A 20032-nucleotide genomic window follows, 5' to 3' on the forward strand; every position below is an offset into this window, starting at 1 on the left:
GATTAACTTGCCAAACTAGGTTTGTTATTTACCTCATAACCTGTCCATGCAGACTGAGGGCCTGATCCAGAGCCGCTCGCTTGCGCTGTGCATTCGCAAGCGGCCCGATGTTCTGTGTACATGCATGCGCACGCTTCCTTCTGTGCATGTGCGAACTACGCACTGCAATCACAACCCTCTCGCTCACCCACCAAAGGCAGCCCAGGGTAATGAGTGACAGGAGAGGCCGTTTGTGGGTAGTAACAAGGGCAGGACACTAATAATGGGGGGTTGGAGATGCGAACGCAGGCGTGCCTGAGTGTTTCAACACCGTTTAAGAGGCGTGTATAATTAACAGGCAGCGTCATAGTACATGTCACTTGCCTTTTTTTATACTGATTTCCTTGCAATGCTTGCGGTAGGGTAAAGTAACCCCAAGCACTGTGTTAGCATCCAATGGTGCTCGATGTACCAATGTTTTAATGCACTTCCTAGAGATGACGTGTGTTGGTGGGCGGCTCAGCCTGTGTGATTGGGCATACGCTCAGACAAAGTGGCCACTCGCTAAGACATGGTTGGCGTGCTTATGCCTTGGTGAGCATTCACTTCCCATGTCATCACTTTGACAAATTTACATACGCATCCAGCGAGCATACGCAGATAGCGACTGGGTCTGAATCAGGCCCTGAGTTATGTGGGTGTGACTGAGCACACTGTTCATGACAGGATGGCCTTACATCAGTCAGCAATTAAAGCAGCACTTGTTAGTGGACATGGGCCCTCATTCAGAGCCGTTCGCTATTTGCGGTCGTTCGTTCAAAAACAATGGGTGGCTATTCAAATGATCCGTTCGCACATTGCAATCTGTTCACACCTCTAAGTCTGAACGAGCGAGCAAAACATACGCTCGTTTATTTGATAAAAACGCCCCCTGGCCGCTCGCACCATACGTCATGTCTGCTATTTATTAGATTAATTGAGTACATCGTACAGCGTATGAACTGCTCGCTATTCTTGTGGTTGGTTTTTTCAACCGCTATTTTGCGAGCAGTTCTGAGTTAAAAAAAAACAAGTGACGTGGTCAATGACGCTGCTGTATTAATTATGCACTCCCTTAAAACGCCCGTTTTGACCTTTAAGCACGCCTGCGTTCGAATTCCACTCCCCCATTTTCAAGCACCTTCCCCTGTTACCACCCACATACGCCTCATTCTGTCACTCAAAATAGCAGGCACTCGCTATATAGCGTACAAACGATTTTCGGCCGCACTGACTGGTTCGCGCATGCGTACTAAAAACCGTACACATGCGCAGATGTGCGAACATCGCTCGGAACGAGCATACTGCCGCTAGCGAGCGGCTCTGAATGAGGGCAATAGTGACCAGCCGGTGGCCAGGCATTTATTTAATGCAGCTCATGGTCTTGCCACACTTAGATTTATTTTGATAGATCATATACCTGAGTTGATTTGCAGAGGTGATCGAGTAGGGAATCTGCTGTGCTGTGAAGTGTGATGGATACACAAACTGGGGACTTTATCCTCATGAGGATTTAATGAGAACATGGGTCTCCATTGTTTTATTTGAGAGGCATATGGAGACAATATGTTATTTTGCAGAAAGTCAGTATTGTAGGGTTTGTGTCCATTCTATTGAGGATGAGCATTGTTTATATATGGATTATAATGTATCATCTGTTCACACAGTGTTATTTTGCCCTGTGTCATTTTGGCCATGTTGCAATATCACACAAAGTTCATATTGTTTGTATACAGGATGGTTGCCATGGCTGCGGGCACCGGGGAGTGACGACACTGTGGTGTGAATTACTGTTTTCCTGCAAGCCAGCGATGCATGAGGTGATGGTGGAGGGTATTTATGGTCAGTGTATTTTGTATGTTTTTATCTCAATGATGAGACAATAAAGAGTCTCAAAACATTGTATTTCTTTACCCAGCTGTGTTTGGAGCTTTATTTGCCAAGTGCTGCCAGTTGGCACGACCAGGGTTTCTCGGCATGCCAGCCGGCAGGTAATACCTGTGAGGATGCTATGGGGAGGAGCGTCTGGTGGTGGCGCTGGTGTCGGGCGGGGTGCATTGGTTGCGTGTAGTCCTGTGTGGTCATACTGTCACTCTGGTCTGGTTAGGCCTGGTGGTGTTTCCGTTCCATTCTGGCATGGGCGCCGCCATCTTGCCTCCGGACATGTGACCTAGTTTCCCTATCATGGTGTGTCACATGCTCTCTCTAGCCTGTCACAGTGCGGCACTGGGTATTTAAGTGAGTGCAGATATTCCTTTCATTGCTAGTTCAACGTGTTTCTCAGCGAGAGCTGAGAGAGAGAGTTCCTGTGCTTGTTCACCTGTCTTTTGGGATCATTACCTAGCCTGCTTCACTCTGCCTGTTCTAGCCTGCTGGATTCTCCTACCTCCTCCATTACCTCTCCCTTGCCTGAGTATCTGTGTCAGCTGTTACCCTGCACCTTGCCTCCACGAGCATTCCTCTGGACATTATTTTCATCAGCCTGCACTTTCATTTCAGTCTCACAAAACCTGGAATACTGGACTGCCTTCTGGTATCGCTACTTGGACTTTTTCCCATTGCCTCACTACAATTTCCAAGTGCACTTTAGTGCTATACCTGGACTTTTGTTTTGCCACATTCATGTCTGTTAAGCCACTCATTAAAAACTCCACATTTATTTTTAAAGCTGCTTCAGTGTCTGCTCCTATTACCACCCCGGGCCCACAACAAAACCAGAACCTCACAGATTGCACTGGCCACATGGACCCGGCCACGGGACAAGAGTCTGGAGCAGATTTATTCTAATGTATTGCAGGCCATTTGGAAAACCTGCAAAAAAAGTGTCTTTGCCCTAGGCAAAGACAGGGGGAAACACAATTTTTTGTATGCTGGGGCACTCTTAAGTAAAGTATATTGAAATATAGTAAATGAGATAATAATAGAATAAAAATTTACTTTTATTTATGAACCTTAAAAAATGACATACAACAAATAAATGACGTACCCATATAACAATTAAACATACAAATCATCCGACCTGGTAGAACATCCAATCCAGATTAATAAGAGTAGATAAATGATACCTGGCCTGAACAGAGTTTCTTAATGAAGATTATTTCTAACAAATTATAGTCACAGAAAAACATCTGTTATGACATACATATTGACTCTGTTGCACAACATATATGGCAAAAATATCTATTATATGCGGCCCTCAAATAAATAGCACACACAAAATGAATATATAGTGCAATAAAAAATACCAATGTCATCCACTAAAATACAATATTTGACACTACCGGGTTAATGTAATTTTAATCTGTAGATAGTGTTAGGAAATAAATAAATAAATAAAATGGATGATGCTGTAGATACCTGCTCTGAACTCAAACTAAAAGAAGAAAGTAAGGCCTGGGATATAATTGTTCACACAAACTTCTACTGTTCCCTGTCTAAATCAAACAGGGATGAGAGGGGGTGTGATACGTTAGTCCCAGGTGAAGAGAAAGACAATGCTTCTGTTTTCTGGGATATCCAATATATCTCTCCTCTGGTACATATTGTATTGTAGTGGAGATGAAAAGAGGGGACCCAGATGCGAGAGCTTGATGGAGGAATACAAAAAAGTGTAGGATTGAGTGTGCTCAAACAATAACTATTAAGATTATGTGCAATAATGCATAAGCAGGAGTCAAAGCTCCTATTAGTAAAAAAGAGGTACACAGGTGTATGGAAAAATTATTATTAGACCTTTGATGTCAACGGTGTAAAAAATAAGGAAGAAAAAAGTAAGTCCTGTGATCCACAGAGACCAGAAACTCCCCTCTAATCTACCCAGTCTAAATCAAACTGGGGATGCAGGAGGAGTGGCAGCGCGGTACACAGAGGAAAGAAAAAGTTAATGATTGATGGAAGCTGAGATGTCAGCTGTGTCTCAGCCCTGTTGCCAAACGGCATTGCAGGGAGAGTCACCCTCTGATGTACTCAGCATAGGAGCGCGGTAGAGAGAAAGTGCAGTGCCTGAGGTCCAAGGGAACAGCATGCGGTGGATGCGTGTGGAGGGCAGCAAGAAAGCTAATGGAGTAGAAGAGAGAGGACGCGCGTTTTGCTGCTGGGCTTGGTCACCTGATTGATGAACTCTGCTGTCTCCTGTTCTTAAGCTCCCATGTATCCAATCGACTAGCGATTGGTTAGGAGTGACAGCACATGCAGCCAATCATACAAGAGTGGATTAGTCATCCCATAGGGATGATACGAGAGGGGAATAAAACAGCATGGGGGGATTACCATATGTAAACAAACAGAGGCACTTCCTGTATTTGGCTGTTTTAGAACAGCTGCTAGGATAAAGGACAATTATACTGTTGAACAAGGAAAACGCATTATTCAATAAACGATTGTATTGTGAACCAAAAGGATAAAGGTTTAAGCAAAGAAAGGGATTAATATATTTATATTCATATATTGTGAAAAAATTGTTATATTAAATAGTCAGTGAGAGAGCTAATAACTAATACTAGGAATTTTAAAAATATCAATATTTAAAATAAATGAGGAAAAATCAATCGAAAAATTCTAATAAGTGTTATGGAAGATATATATGATATAATAAGAATACATGGATGGGAAAAGTAAAAAAGACAAGGAATGTGGAGTAGATTCATGGGAATGAGGTGAAGTGGGAAAACAAAGGGAATAGAAAGAAGGAGAGCATATGTGAAGAGTATAAGAAGAACAAGAAAAGTGATTTTATGATAAACCATATCTATTATGTATGGTAATAAATACAAAATATATGTGGATGAGACAAAATGAAAAGTAAAAATGCAAATAAATATAAATAAAAATATATATAAATATAAAAATAAGATAAAAAAGATAGCAATAATGAAAAACTAAAAAAACAAAAAGAAAAAAAGAGAAAGAAAAAAACTAATGAGATGAAAAAGAATAGGAATTGGAGTGATGGAAAACCTGGAAGCGATGCAGCACCAAATGGCTCAGTTCCAGCAAGAAATAACTAAACAACAGGATAATTTGCAAACTTCTCTATCCACTCCTAGTGCAACAGTAGTTACACCTGCTCCTTTGTCTACAAATACAGATAACAGGACATCCCCCCGCTTACACCTTCCTATGCCAAGTAAATTCAATTGCAATCCCAAGCTTTGTTGTGGATTCCTGAATCAGTGTGATATACACTTCACCTTACAGCCTGATAATTTTCCAACTGAATGAACTAAAGTGGCCTACATCATGTCTCTGTTGTCCGGCTCAGCCTTGGATTGGACTTCCCCACTCTGGGAGCATTCAGATTCTCTGCTGGATAACTACACTGACTTTGAAACATTATTCCAGATGATTTTTGATGAGCCTGGACATACTGTATCAGCCTCATCTAGTATTATAACACTGAAACAAGCAACCCGTCCTGTCAGCCAATATACCGTACAGTTTTAGATTTTAGCATCAGAACTCAAGTGGAATGAGGAAGCCCTCACCTCAGCTTTTTGACATTGGCTTTCTGATCGACTAAAGGATGATCTGGTTACCCGTGACCTTCCTGCTAACCTAAATTATATGATTTCCCTCTGTAATAAGATTGACCTACGCTTCAGAGAACATCAGGCTGAAAAGCACAGAACTATCTGGCATAGGTAATCTACTCCTTCTTCTACTACCCTTTCAACCCCTCCGTCTACAGATGAAGAGCCAATGCAGGTGAATCATACCCATCTCTCCAAAGAGGAAAGTAAGAGAAGAGTATTAAAAAACCTCTGCCTATAGTGTGGAGAATCGGGTCATCTGGTGGCCTCTTGTTCCCGAAAATTGAGAAATGCCCACTCCTAACTGACCCTGGGGACATCAAGTTAAGAGTTATGAGCCCATCCCCAAATTCTAAAGATTTCATATTGATCTTAGCCATAGATCTCAAGTCAAAACCTGTCTTCGTTACTGCTCTACTAGATTCTGGAGCATCCGGAAATTTTATGACCTTCAGCCTAGTTAACAAGCTACAGATTCCTTGTTCATCCCTTGATCATGCGATTTCCCTGACCACTGTAGATGGACGTCCTCTGGCTAATGGAGTTGTCACCAAGGAAACTCAACCAGTACTGGTCCGTACTGAGGCACTACATTCTGAGTCCCTAAAATTCTTAGTAATACCTGAGGCCTCCCAAGAAATCATTTTAGGGCTACTCTGGTTATGCCAGCACAATCCCAGGATCGACTGATGCTCGATGCAAATCCTTTCATGGGGAGTTGACTGTCAGAAATCCTGTCTTCCCAAGATACGACCTGTGAGGAAAACAGTCTCATTAGTATCTCCAGCAATTTCCAAGGAGTATCAAATGTTTACTGACATTTTTTCTGAACAACAAGCGAATATCTTCCCTCCTCACAGGGAATGGGATTGTCCAATCAATTTAATGCCTGACAAGATGCCTCCTCGTGGCCGCACCTATCCTCTATCCTTGCCAGAGACCAAAGCGATGTCCGAATACATCAAAGAGAATTTAGAGAAAGGATTAATTCATCCTTCTACCTCTCCTGCAGGAGCTGGGTTCTTTTTCGTTGGCAAGAAGGATGGTGGATTAAGACCATGTATAGACTACCGGGGTCTCAACGATATAACGGTCAAAAATCGATACCCGCTTCCATTAATCACCGAGTTATTTGACAGAGTCAAAGGATCCATCATATTTTCTAAGTTAGATCTACGAGGGGCCTATAATCTTATTCGCATATGCTCAGGTGATGAGTGGAAGACTGCTTTTAATACCAGAGATGGGCACTTTGATTACCTCATGATGCCCTTTGGATTGTGCAATGCCCCTGCTGTCTTTCAAGGCTTTGTTAACAAAATTTTCTGGGACTTATTATATGTTTCAGTAGTTGTCTATTTGGACAATATATTGATTTTTTTCATCTTTTCTAGAAGAGCATCATATACATGTGAAGGAAGTGCTATCATGTCTAAGGAAGAATCACCTATACTGCAAACTGGAGAAATGTGTTTTTAGTGTACCCAGTGTGCCATTCCTTGATTACATCATTTCTGGCTCCTGTGTAGAAATGGACCCCAAAAAGGTTCAGGAGATCCTGGATTGGTCTCGACCTCAAACACTGAAAGCCATTCAGAGACTGCTCGGATTTGCCAATTACTATAGATGCTTTATCAAGGGATTTTCATCTTTGATGGCTCCCATCATGGCCCTGACCTGTAAAAGCGCTAATCCTGTTCTATGGTCACCTGAGGCAGAGACAGCCTTCCAGCTTTTGAAACAAGCTTTTATTACAGCTCCAGTTTTCAGACAACCAGACCTAGATAAACCTTTCTTATTGGAGGTTGATGCATCATCAGAGGCAGTGGGAGCTGTTCTGTCCCAGAGTTATGAAGGTAACCGAGTTCAACCTTGTGGTTTCTTTTCCAATAAATTTTCTCCTACTGAAAGGAACTATGCGATAGGAGAACAAGAACTCTTAGTGGTGAAATTGGTGCTAAAGGAATGGAGATACCTGCTGGAAGGGGTTAAGTTTCCTTTCACTGTCTTCACCGATCATAGGAACCTCCTCTTCCTCAAGAACATCCAATGTGTGAGTCCTCATCTGGCCCGATGGGCAATATTCTTTGCATGTTTCCAGTTCAATCTGACTTTCTGTTCTGGAGCACTTAACCAGAAAGCAGATGCTCTGTCTAGATCCCTCTCCTGTGATAACAATTTTGAAATTCTATGCCGTACCCCCATGCTGGAGTCAAGAGTGTTTGCCACCATACAGTTACAACCTCCTACCAGGAAAACCTTTGTGGCCCCAGATTTAAGGAAGCAGCTTCTCACATGGGCTCACTCCTCACGTTTTGCAGGTCATCCTGGTACTCAGAAGACTCTGGAATTTTTAAAGAGAGCCTACTGGTGGCCATTGATGAAAACTGATGTGTTGGAATTTATTTTTTCATGTACTTCGTGCGCTCAAAACAAATCTTCACGTCAAGCCCCAGCCTGTGAATTTTTGCCCCTGCCTATTCCATCATGTCCGTGGATGCATCTCTCCATGGACTTTGTAACTGATTTGCCGAGTTCTCAGGGTTACACTACCATCTGGGTTGTGGTTGACCGATTTTCGATAATGGTCCATTATGTACCTCTAAAGAAAATGCCTACTGCTTTGGATTTAGCTCATCTGTTCATCCAGCACATATTCCATCTTCATGGACTTCCTGCCAAAATAGTCTCAGACCGGGGTGCTCAATTTGTGGCAAGATATTGGAGAGCTCTATGTTCTGTTCTGCAAGTAAAGCTAAACTTCTCCACAGCCTATCATCCACAAAGCAATGGATACATAGAAAGAGTCAATCAGGACCTTGAGATTTTCTTACAAATTTTTATGTCTTCATCTCAGAACAATTGGTCCGATTTGCTGCCCTGGGCAGAATTTGCGCATGATGACTCCTATCGCTCTTCCACAAACCAAACTCCATTCCAGGTTGTTTACAGTCTCCATGCTCTGAGTATCTGAGTTCCAAAGTCTGCCTGTTCTTGAAGTGCCAGCAGTGGAAGATACTGTATGGAGATTTGCATCAATATGGGCACAAGTTCGAACTAATTTGGAGAAAGCGTCCTCTCGCTACAAACTTCAGGCAGATAAGAAGCAAAGGAGGGTACCTTGCATGCAAGTTGGAGACCAGGATTGGTTATCCACCCAGAACCTATGGCTCAGAGTACCTTCCATGAAGTTTGCCCCACATTTCATTGGACCCTTCTCCATCACTGAAGTAATCAACCCTGTGACTTTTTGCCTTCAGCTACCCTCATACCTAAAAGTCCACAACTCCTTCCACATTTCCTTACTGAAACCTTTAATACTAAACAAATTCCTTAAAGTTCTCCCTGTTCACCCTCACATCCAGACTGAAAAAGGTGTGGAGTTCAAAGTATCCCAGGTTCTGGATTCTCGTGTCCATAGGGGTCAACTACAGTACCTTCTGGACTGGAAGGGTTACAGCCTGGAAAAACGCTGTTGGACTGATACCCGGGATATCCATGCTCCCGCACTTGTCAGGAAATTTCATGTTGTCTATCCTGAAAAGCCTGGTGAGTGTACTGAGGACACCCATAAGGGGGGGTACTGTCATGACCAGGGTTTCTTGGCATGCCGGCCAGCACATAATACTGTACCTGTGAGGATGCTATGGTGAGGAGCATCTGGTGGTGGCACTGGTGTCTGGTGGGGTGAATTGTCTGCACGTAGTCCTGTGAGGGCATACTGTTACTCTGGTCTGGTTAGGCCTGGTGGAATTTCCGTTCTGTTCTGGCATGGGCGCCGCCATCTTGCCTCCGGACATGTGACCTAGTTGCTCTCTCCTGGTGTGTAACATGCTCTCTCTAGCCTGTCACAGTGCGGCTATGGGTATTTAAGGGAGTGCAGAGCTTTCTTTCATTGCCAGTGCAATGTGTTTCTCAGTGTGAGCTGAGAGAGAGTTCCTGTGCTTGTTCACCTGTCAGTTGGGATCATTACCTAGCCTGCTTCACTCTGCCTGTTCTAGCCTGCTGGATTCTCCTACCTCCTCCTTTACCTCTCCCTTGCCTGAGTACCTGTGTCAGCTGTTACCCTGCACCTTGCCTCCACTAGCATTCCTCTGGACATTATTTTCTTCAGCCTGCACTTTCATTCCAGTCTCACAAAACCTTGAATACTGGACTGCCTTCTGTTATCACTACTTGGACTTTTTCCCATTGCCTCACTACAGTTCCAAAGTGCACTTTAGTTCTATACCTGGACTTTTGTTTTGCCACATTCATATCTGTTAAGCCACTCATTAAAAATGCTAGATTTATTTTTAAAGCTGCTGCAGTGTCTGCTCCTATTACCACCCCGGGCCCACAACAAAACCAGAACCTCACCAGTCTGTTTGCTGTATTTTGGATCCTGATTACAGGAATACTTAGGAGGGCAATGTGCAGGTATCTTTTTTTTGTAAGGGAGTGCTGTCCATCTGGACTGTTATAATATATCTATATATCTATCTATCTATCTATCTATCTATCTATCTATCTATATATATATATATATATATATATATAAATGCTTATAGAAACTGTTACACTTCATGCAGTGCAATGATTCATATATCAAATGAGAGGAAATTTAATGCTGAATTCAACTCAATAAAATATTTGCATTACAAAGAAAGTTATGTAGTGAAAACAACACTTTGGGTGAAAATGCCTGTGTCCTTATGATGTTACTGTCCTCTCTTTATTTCATTGGGTATCCTTTATTTTTCAAGACAGCGTCACAGCAAAGTGGCATTGAGCCAACCATTGTTTGGAGCTCTTCCTTCTTTATTATGTGGTGCCAGGAGACAATTATAGCCTCAATTTTATTGTCTTTTATTGAATGGGTGCCTCAGATGTACCAGTATATTCAAATGGAACCACAAATATTCTATGGGGTTCAGGTCTGGGCTATTTCCTGGCCATCCCAGCATCTGCATGTCATTCTCCATGAACCACTATTTGCATATCCATGCAGTGTGGCAGGGAGCTGAATCCTGATGGGAAAAAAATGGGGCATTATCTGGAAAAAGATCCCTGATAGAAGGTATAAGTTATGGTTGTAGGATGGTGTCAATGTACTTTCTGCTGTTCAGTGTGCCATCTATGACATAAAGGTGGCCTACAGCATCTGCTGACATACATGCCCAGATCATAACACTTCTAGGATTCTTTGTTGTCACTTGCATGCAATCTGGATGTACCTCTTCCCCAATGTGACATCTCACATATTCTCTCCCATCACTACCAAATATTGATATCCTAGTTTCATCACTCCATAGCACTTGTTTCCACTGACCTTCTGTCCATGCATTGTATTCTTTTGCCCACTGTATTCGTTTCTGTCACTGCTTTTTATTCAGCAATGTTTTTTTTGGGGAAACCTATTTTTAGGCCAACCTCCGTTAGTCTTCTCCATAATGTTCTTGCACTGACAAAAACACCAGTTGCACTCACTTCACTGCTAATGGATTGTTTTACTCCTTATTTACATGTTTACTGCTTAGTAATAACATTCCAATTGGTAATACAATGAGAGCTGAATAGGATACATCTCTACACATGCACTGAATAGTTTGGTTACATAGTGCCTGTGCTGTGAGGAGTGACTGTGGAGTATATGTTGGGTGTATGTGCAGGGAGAGTGATAGAGGATGCATATCACATGTCCAGAGTTGTGATCACTTCCAACGGAGGTGACGTTCCACTGTGTGGTTTTAGATCTATGGGGAGCAATTTTAGTTTGCCCCCTCTGGATGCATAACACATGTGGATTGCGAGGTTGTGTCTTCCGGTGGACAACAGAAGCAGGATCCCAATGCTGGTCCTTAATACAAAGGTAAACATTATGATAAACTTTATTGTTCCATTGTAATGGACACAAAAGAACATTGCTTCTGGGGGCAATTGAATTAATAGAAGATTATGCACATTGCACTTTATATGTTTAAGTTTGAGGTGGAAAATATGTGGATAATTAATGTATGGTACTATGCATTTACATTTGCCCTGGAAAATGTTTAAAACTATTGACATTCAAGGAATAAGGATTTTTAGCACTTACGGCTCAAAGGACCTTTAACTAGCAGGTTAGTGTTAGCAGGAAGTCCACGCAGCTTTGGAGAAGAGTATAGTTACAAGAAACGCATTGACAGTTGGATGTGGACTTACCTGCTTCCTACTTGGAACAATTTATTGTGCCTAGTGAGCTGGAGGAGATGCTTGAAAAGAGGAGGGTTGATATTCAGAGACCTCCTATTATTTTCTCTCTTTTAAGCATTGAATCTGGTGCCAAACACGGTATGGTTCCAATTTTAATATTGTATTTATCAGAGAAGATTTGACCCAGTGAACCTTTTATTATCTATATATTTGTACTATGAATGTGTTTTTTTTGTGTGGATTGAGAAGTAGTAATCCCAAATTTATTGTTCATTATAATAAATGTTAATTGAATTTACTGCACTATATTCCGTCCCTTTCTCCCTTTTTTCTCTTTGAGTGCCATTACACAATGGAATACAGAAACATATTGGAGAGGAATATATGTGATAACATTAATCAGATAACGGAGTCTCTTGAGAAATATTGAAAAATAAGGACTTTTTGCATCAGGAAGGATTTTGTGTGCATTTCAGGAGTAGCTCCGCAAGTATATGATATTTGTTTAAGATTTTAAGTCATGTCAATGTGTTCTATGAGATGGTGAAGAAGGACCTATGTGAAGGCGAGATGAATCAGGTCAAGAAACAGAATTTTAGTACCTAATGAAAACCAACTCCATTACCCCCATTTTTTATTTCCTGCCAAAAATCCACTAGTCTCTAACAGAACCTCCAGGGAGACCGATTGAAGCAGGAATAGAGTCATTAACATCACATCTCTCAGAATATGTATATATTTTCTTACAGAAATATGTAAAATGTTTGAACTCCTACTTGAAGGACACTACTAGCATTCTACAGTGCATAAAGGAGATACAATGGAAAGAGCTGTATAATTGGGTGACAATAGATGTTCAGTCACTTTATACATGTATTAAGCAATCCAAAGGAATTAACGCATCGAGAGAATTTCTGGAACTTAATGACTCAATTGATAGCTCACACAAATAATAGTTATGTGATCTTATGTCTTTTATTTTAAATCGCAACTATTTAAAATTTTTAAACAAATTTTACCATCAGATTTGTGGGACAGCAATGGGGTCTACTTTTGCTCCCAGTTTTGCACATTTATTTATGGGATGCTGGGAGAAAACTTATATACAGAATAATAACCCCTTCAAAAACAATATCATACTATAAAAAAATATATAGATGATATTTTAATTATATGGAAATGCACAGAGGAAAGTTTTAAACAATTCCTAGCACATGAACCTGAAGTTTACATCCAATTTTAATGCCATGACCATTGCATTTTTAGACTTAATTTTAACAGGGGAAGGAGATAGAATTTTCACAAAAACTTCATCAATGGAGTAGATGCAAACAGTTATTTTCATTTTAAAAGCTGTCATTTGAAGAAGTGGAAATAGAGTATTTTGTATTCCCAGTTTCATCGGATTAAAAGAAACTGTAGTGACATGAAAACCTGTGATGAACAAACCCAATTGTAAGCTAACAGATTCCGGGTGAAAGATTACCCAGATGACATCCTTAGTGAGGCTGTGAATACAATGAAGACAGCAGATTGCAATACCCTAATACAATATAGAGCTGGGGATAATCAAAAGAAGGAAATGATCCCTTTTACTACTATATACAATGGTCATGAAAATTAAAAAAAAATCGCTGTTTATACACTGGAATATTCTCATGATGGATCCCATTTTACAAGAGGTATTACTGACAAAACCCCAGATCGTATATAGGAAGTCCAGAAATCTTAAAAACCTGTTAGCTCCTAGTATGCTGAGAAAGAATGAACTACTGTGCAAAAATTCAGAATTGCAAGGATTGTTATAAGTGTGAACATTGAAACATTTGTAAGTACCTTTGTCTGAAAAAAAAAGTTTACAAATTCAGAAGAACCCAAAGAATATGCTATTAAGTAATGTATGAATTGTAACTCAACATCTATTATCTATTTATTGGAGTGCACCTGTGGGATAAAGTATGTTGAGAAAATGAAGAGACCGTTGAAGCTAAGAATATAAGAACACATTAGAAACAAGATAGAGGGACATGCGGCATCCAAGCATTTCACTACAAAGCATAACTCTTACCCGGAACACATATTATTCAAAGCTATCAAACATGTAATTCTAGGTGAAAGAGTAGGTGATTTGGGTAATTTATTATCCAAACTCGAGATGTATTGGTTTTTCAAACTTAAACTTTAGCCCCAAAGGATTTCAAGGAAAGCTATGAAATAGCTCCATTTTTATAGATGAAACAAGGTTAGGATATCAAGCAACTTGGGTTATTTATCTACAGCCATACCACTATGAAATGCCCAATCCCATTTCATCTTGGAAGAGTAATGTGGTTGGGCTTGGTTAGTACTGGATGATAGACCACCAGGGAATACTAGGTACTGTAGATTTTTTTACCCACATATATGTGATTTTATACTAACAACTGGAAAACTCTCAACACTATATACAAAGAATTGGAACTCACCTTCTACATTGGATGCCTGGAAATAAAGTACTACCAAGGAATTAGGATGGGATTTATCAGGATAAAGGAAACAAGGGTAAGAAAGGTACCTACTGTGTACATGCCCAAACTCATTTGATCTTGGAAGTTAAGCATGGTTGGGCCTGGTTAGTACCGGGATGGGGGACCCCCTAAGAATACCAGGTGTAGATACCTCTACCCTGATACAGGTATAGGAATACTGGGTACTATAGATAACTCTAATATATACCACGTGTTTCTACTTTACTAACACGTCCTTCTAAGAAAATGAAGATCCTATCATTGAATTTTTGTCTTATGGACATTGTAGGGTTAATAGGTTACATGAATTTATACCCACATTATTTAATCTGCTATTAGAGTTTCTGGTTGAAATTGACATTGATATAACCCTATAGTGATAAAACTGACATATTGGCTTAAATGGCTTATCCTCATTGAAAGATAAACTATTTATTTTACTCATAATTTATTTAGTTTCAGAACAAACGATAGAGGGTGCGCTAGAAGTACTAAAAGCCTATTGGGAAAAGTTACATGAGAACCTGTAGGATATGACATCACTATACGATTCAGACTGAGGGCGGAGGTTGACAATAGAGGAGAGTCTTGGTGGTGGTCAGCTCCTCAACAGCAACATATATGGGCGGAAAAGCCACCCCCTCCGCATATGTACTTGACACATAGAGCAGAGGAAAAGTGTATCCTGGTTCCTGAGGGTGGAAACCATGTGACCCAACACAAGTCTGGGCAGAAGTATCACTATGATGCTTGATACTGGGAGTTTGGGCGGAAGAGTGGCTAGACATCTCAGGACGGAAGTGACCCTGGCTACACATAAAAATAGATTAATACTCAGCATTGTATGTGTTTTTCTATTCGAACTGCTGACTGTTTACTGTATATCACTGGTATAAAGTGACTCATCCATTTTTGATGGGAATCGGACCTTGCAAGAACCTGGGAACTAGAAGTGATTGGAATGGTAACTGATCCTTAATAAGTCCCTAGGGGGTATAAAAATTGGGATGCCCCACTGGAGCATTAACCGCCTTGATGAAGTCCCTGCTGGATGAAACGCATTGAGAGTTTCTGTTTCTTGCCACATGAACTATGAACTTCCACTATTTATCTCAGATAAGCTAACTTTAAAATTTTTATCACATATTTCTTGTCTTTAAACTGTATATTTATGTATTTATCTTTACCTGTATGATTTGAATTATTTTTCTAATTTGTCTTGTAGGATTTAGGCTATGCTGTCTTTGCCTAGAAATAAAATGTATATGTTTTATATAATTTATAGCACGTGCACTTTGTTATAAACACCAAGATTCTGTGCATATGAATCTTGCCTGAAATTGCACTCGGTCATTGAACATATAAACTGTGTTATTTACTTATGGAACACCAGCACGGTTAAGTTTTGAATATACTTGTTATAAGAGTCATTTACTACTTTTAACCTTATAGTGTAATTAAATGTTTTCATGTAATTTATAGCACAAACACTTTATTTGAACTGTATAGAGTTCATTTCATTTTAATGGTTAACACTTTTGTACATCAATACTATTGCATATTTCTAGAGTCTTTCGAAAGTCAATTACATCTTGTATCCTTCGTTTTCTTAGTGCATCACCATCACCATTTATCTATTGACAATTGAACTGACACCTATTTAGGTTGGGCTTCTGGTTATTTTATACACCTTTTATTAAATTAGTGGTAGGGGGCTGGATCACTTGTTAAATTCCAGCATTAAACAGAACTTACAGTCACGTATTCCCTTTGTATCGGAATACACTTTAGCAAGTCCAGTAATCTCCAGAACCACCAAATCCCTATGGCCAATAGTTGCCACTGATCCAGACTTACCCAAATTTCATAACTGTAAACCACTTATCAGTTACAAAAGAGGTCAGAACCCAAAGGATATCCAAGTAAAAACAGATATTACCCCTTTTTTTCTCTGCTATAGTGACACCATATATAAAAAAACAGGGTGGTACATGTGTGCCTCCTGCATCACCTGTAGTTATCTTGAAGTGGGATCCACTTTTAATCACCCACATACGGGCAAGAAATACTACATCAAACATGTTCTTACTTGTTCCTCTAAATATGTAGCTTATTTAATTTCTTGTCCATGCGGCTTGTACTGTATTGGTCCAATGACACGCATGTTCAAAGAACGCATGGCGATGCACCATTCCTCCATCAGAGCAGCACTAATGGGTAAGGAATCGGACCAACCTGTAGCCCGACACTTTAATGATGCCCGTCACCCACTTGCATGTTTGCGATATAAAATCATAGACCATGTTCCAGTATCACCTAGGGGGGGTGATTGGGAAAAAGGTTGCTGCAGATTGAGGCGAGATGGATCCACCTCTTGGATACCATTAATCCAAGAGGACTAAATGACAAAATTTCTTGGAATACTCTTATGTAATTCTACATTGATTCCATATTTATGGCTTATGTAGTAACCAATATCTGTCATCATATATTTCCCTTTTGCTACTACTTATAGTAGAAGCTGCCAGTTTTCTATAATATATTTACCCATATGTTCAGTACATAGTCCATTTTTGCTATCTTTATTTCACACATTTATTTATATGTGATATTTCCATAGGTATGATACACTCATTTCTATAATCACTTTTTTTCTGATTTATACATATATATATATATATATATATATACTGATTTGTTTATCACATATGTGGTACTATTGCTGTACTGCCTTATACACTGTCTAATTTTGTACACTCCTCTCACCTCTCCTGCAGGGTCCCGCATTGGATGTTCCGACTTAAGACTTTTTTCTCTTTCTGTAGTCCTGGCATCTGTGGGTTTCCTTAGTTACTTCAGTTCACGTCGCGCATGTCAGCGCGGCGTCCTGTGACATCACACATCCCATGACACACTTCTCGAGGAGGACCGAGGATGCACATTGGTTCACCTTGTTTGCACATGTCTACTTAAGGTAAGCACTTAATGTTAGTCAACTTTTATACTCTGATGACAAGGCCTTAAAGGCCTTGAAACATTGGCAATAAAACTACTGTTTTTCTATTTAATAAGTCCGGGGAGTGCCGCTAGTTCAAGATTTATATGGACACTGGTATGCTATATATATATATATATATATATATATATATATATACATATATTAATATATATATATATATATATATATAGTATAAATCCTGGAAAATTTCCGCACTCACATCCACATCTTCAGACGACTAGTTGGGGTGCTCCCCCTGGAGCAGAGTCCTGATCCAGAGCAATATAAATAAGTTGAATAAGGGGCACTCACCAGAGCATTTCCAGCAGAATAAAATGATTTAATAGCTTACATATGTCAGTCGACGTTCCGGTCCAACATGACCTTTATCAAGACCAGCATCAGCACAACGTGTGAACAAAAGACAGCATATGTCCAAACAGGGGACAAATTATGGAGGGGTCCCCTGTGTGAAGCAAAATCAGGACAATGCTTTTCAAAACCAGTCCTGGTTGCCAAAATACGGGGGACAACTGACATAGGGGTCCCCCATTTTCAGCGCAACCAGAACTGGGCTCTGAGCCGGCCCTGGTTCTAGAAATACTGGGGGAAAAACTGTGTATGGTCTCCCTGTATTTGCCAGAACCAGACATGGACCCTTTCTAGTGGGGGGGTGATGCCACAGCCTTTCTCTGGGCTCCCAGCCAAAGCTTCACCGCTGACCACTAGTCAGCCCAGGCCTCGGGATCCCTGGAGAGCTGGGTACACCCCCAAAAAAAGGATCTCCCTCTCCAAGGCACACCAGGCCCAGGGTGATAGCTGGGGTCTATCATGGGAAAGATTGCTGGTCTGCACAACCTGAAAATATATAATGGGAGGTGCTACCTGATGAAACTAATTGCAGGCACAGAAACAGACAAATTTCTGGTGCACAACTCCAAATTATTGATAATATATAAATGCAATAACATTTTGAAATCAACAGAGGTTTTTAGCATAATCTTGGCCAAGGTTATGGGCCTACCCACCATGTCCAGGTAACCTCTTTAGGGTAGGTCCCTAACATACTAGGGTTCAAATCCAGAGTACAGGACCCCCAAAACTGGCCCAGCTAAGTTGCCCCAGGGCACCGCCATAGTAAGAAAAGTGCAGTGTAAAAGAGATAGTTAAGAGCAGCCACAGCTGCATATAAAAAAGTGAAGTACATGTATAATAAACAAACAGTGAAGGGTTAAATTGTGTTATAAAAGAAATATGTGTTATAATGCGGTGCCCTGAAACAGATCAACCAAAGCTATCCCTGGCACCCCTGGACCAGTGGGTGCTGGATTGATAGTGTAAACTGTGGTGCAAGTAAAGAGTTAAAATATTAGCTTTTGCTGTGGAACTACAGGTCTCAGCAAGCCTTCCCCGCATGTTGGTGCTTAGAGAACCACAAGTATCAGCATGCGGGATGTTACGGGCCTGCTAGTACCTGTAGTTCCACAGCAAAAGCAATATTGAAAAAACACAGGACACACACCATTGAAAAGTAAAATTTTATTAAAACATACATGCACACACACATATACTCACACATGCATACACTATCTCACATACTCACCTATGTATCCCTGTAGCCAATCTGTCCTCTTCTCCAGTAGATTATCCAGGGTACCTGTAATAAAAAATCCTTACTCACCTCCTCCTATGTGTGGATCTGTCCTCTTTAGGCAATCCAGGTTATTGGCAATAAAAAATGCAAAATACCCAGACCCATGAACATTAGTAGTGTCCTTTAAGGACACTACTACCCGAATGACAGCTCCGCCATGGTATTTCAGTACAGAAATCGTGGTGCGGAGTGCTCATTGGCTGAAAGAGGCGAGCCTTCCGCCTCTCAGATAATGAGCGGTTCTGACCATTGACTTCAATGGTGAGAACCGAGCTTGCCCTTTTCAAAAATGGCACCTCAGTGCCATTTTTGAAATTCAAAGATGGCCACCGAGAGCCAATCATGGCTTGTGACTTCATTGATACGCCCCCTTGGCTGGCTTATATAAAGCAAGCATGAGGCACAGTCCAGTCACAGTCCGTCGACCGGGTAGCTGGAGAGAAGACCAGCTGAAGCAAGAAGACCTGCGGAAGCCCTGGATGGGCAGCGGCCATGCAAAAGAGCTTAAAGGCCTCTGCCATCCAGGTGATCACACCGTGGAAGTCCCGGGGGATGCAACAGCCATGTAAAAGAGCTTAAAGGCTGCTGTCCCCACAGGTGAATATGCAGAAAAATAAAATATAAAAAAAAAAACTCTTCGTTTTATTTTAAAATTTCTTTTGCAGGGGTAATATAGGTACCAGAGAGCCTCTAATGCCCCACCTGCTGGTACTTGATGAGAAGAAGACAACAACGTGGCTGTGGAGAAGGCATGGATGCAGGGTCATGTGGCTGGGGAAAAACAGATTGGTGCGGATGAGGGAACACTGACTAGCAGAGTTGGGAGACCACAGCAGTAGGGATTGGAGAATATATAGCAGCATAAAGGCATATAGGGGAAGAAAGTGTACATGCATAGAGTATGAAAGTTTTAAAATTAATGGAGCTGAACATGTATTCTAAATTAGATAAATGTATAGAGTGAGAAGGATGTTGGAAGCCAGTGAGATTGTTGTGGTGATCGAATGGGAAGATTGTGGGCACTGAGTGGGATGTGGGAGCCACATAACTGCTCAGACCTCAGTTGCATAGACTGCATGTGTGTATTCCAATGAGCACACAATTCTGTGAATTAGCAGCTCCACCATTTTGTGAGTGACAACAATCTCATTCT

Source organism: Taudactylus pleione, unplaced genomic scaffold (genome assembly GCF_031769625.1).
Source record: "Taudactylus pleione unplaced genomic scaffold, aTauple2 ptg000179l, whole genome shotgun sequence".
Taxonomy (NCBI): Eukaryota; Metazoa; Chordata; class Amphibia; order Anura; family Myobatrachidae; genus Taudactylus; species Taudactylus pleione.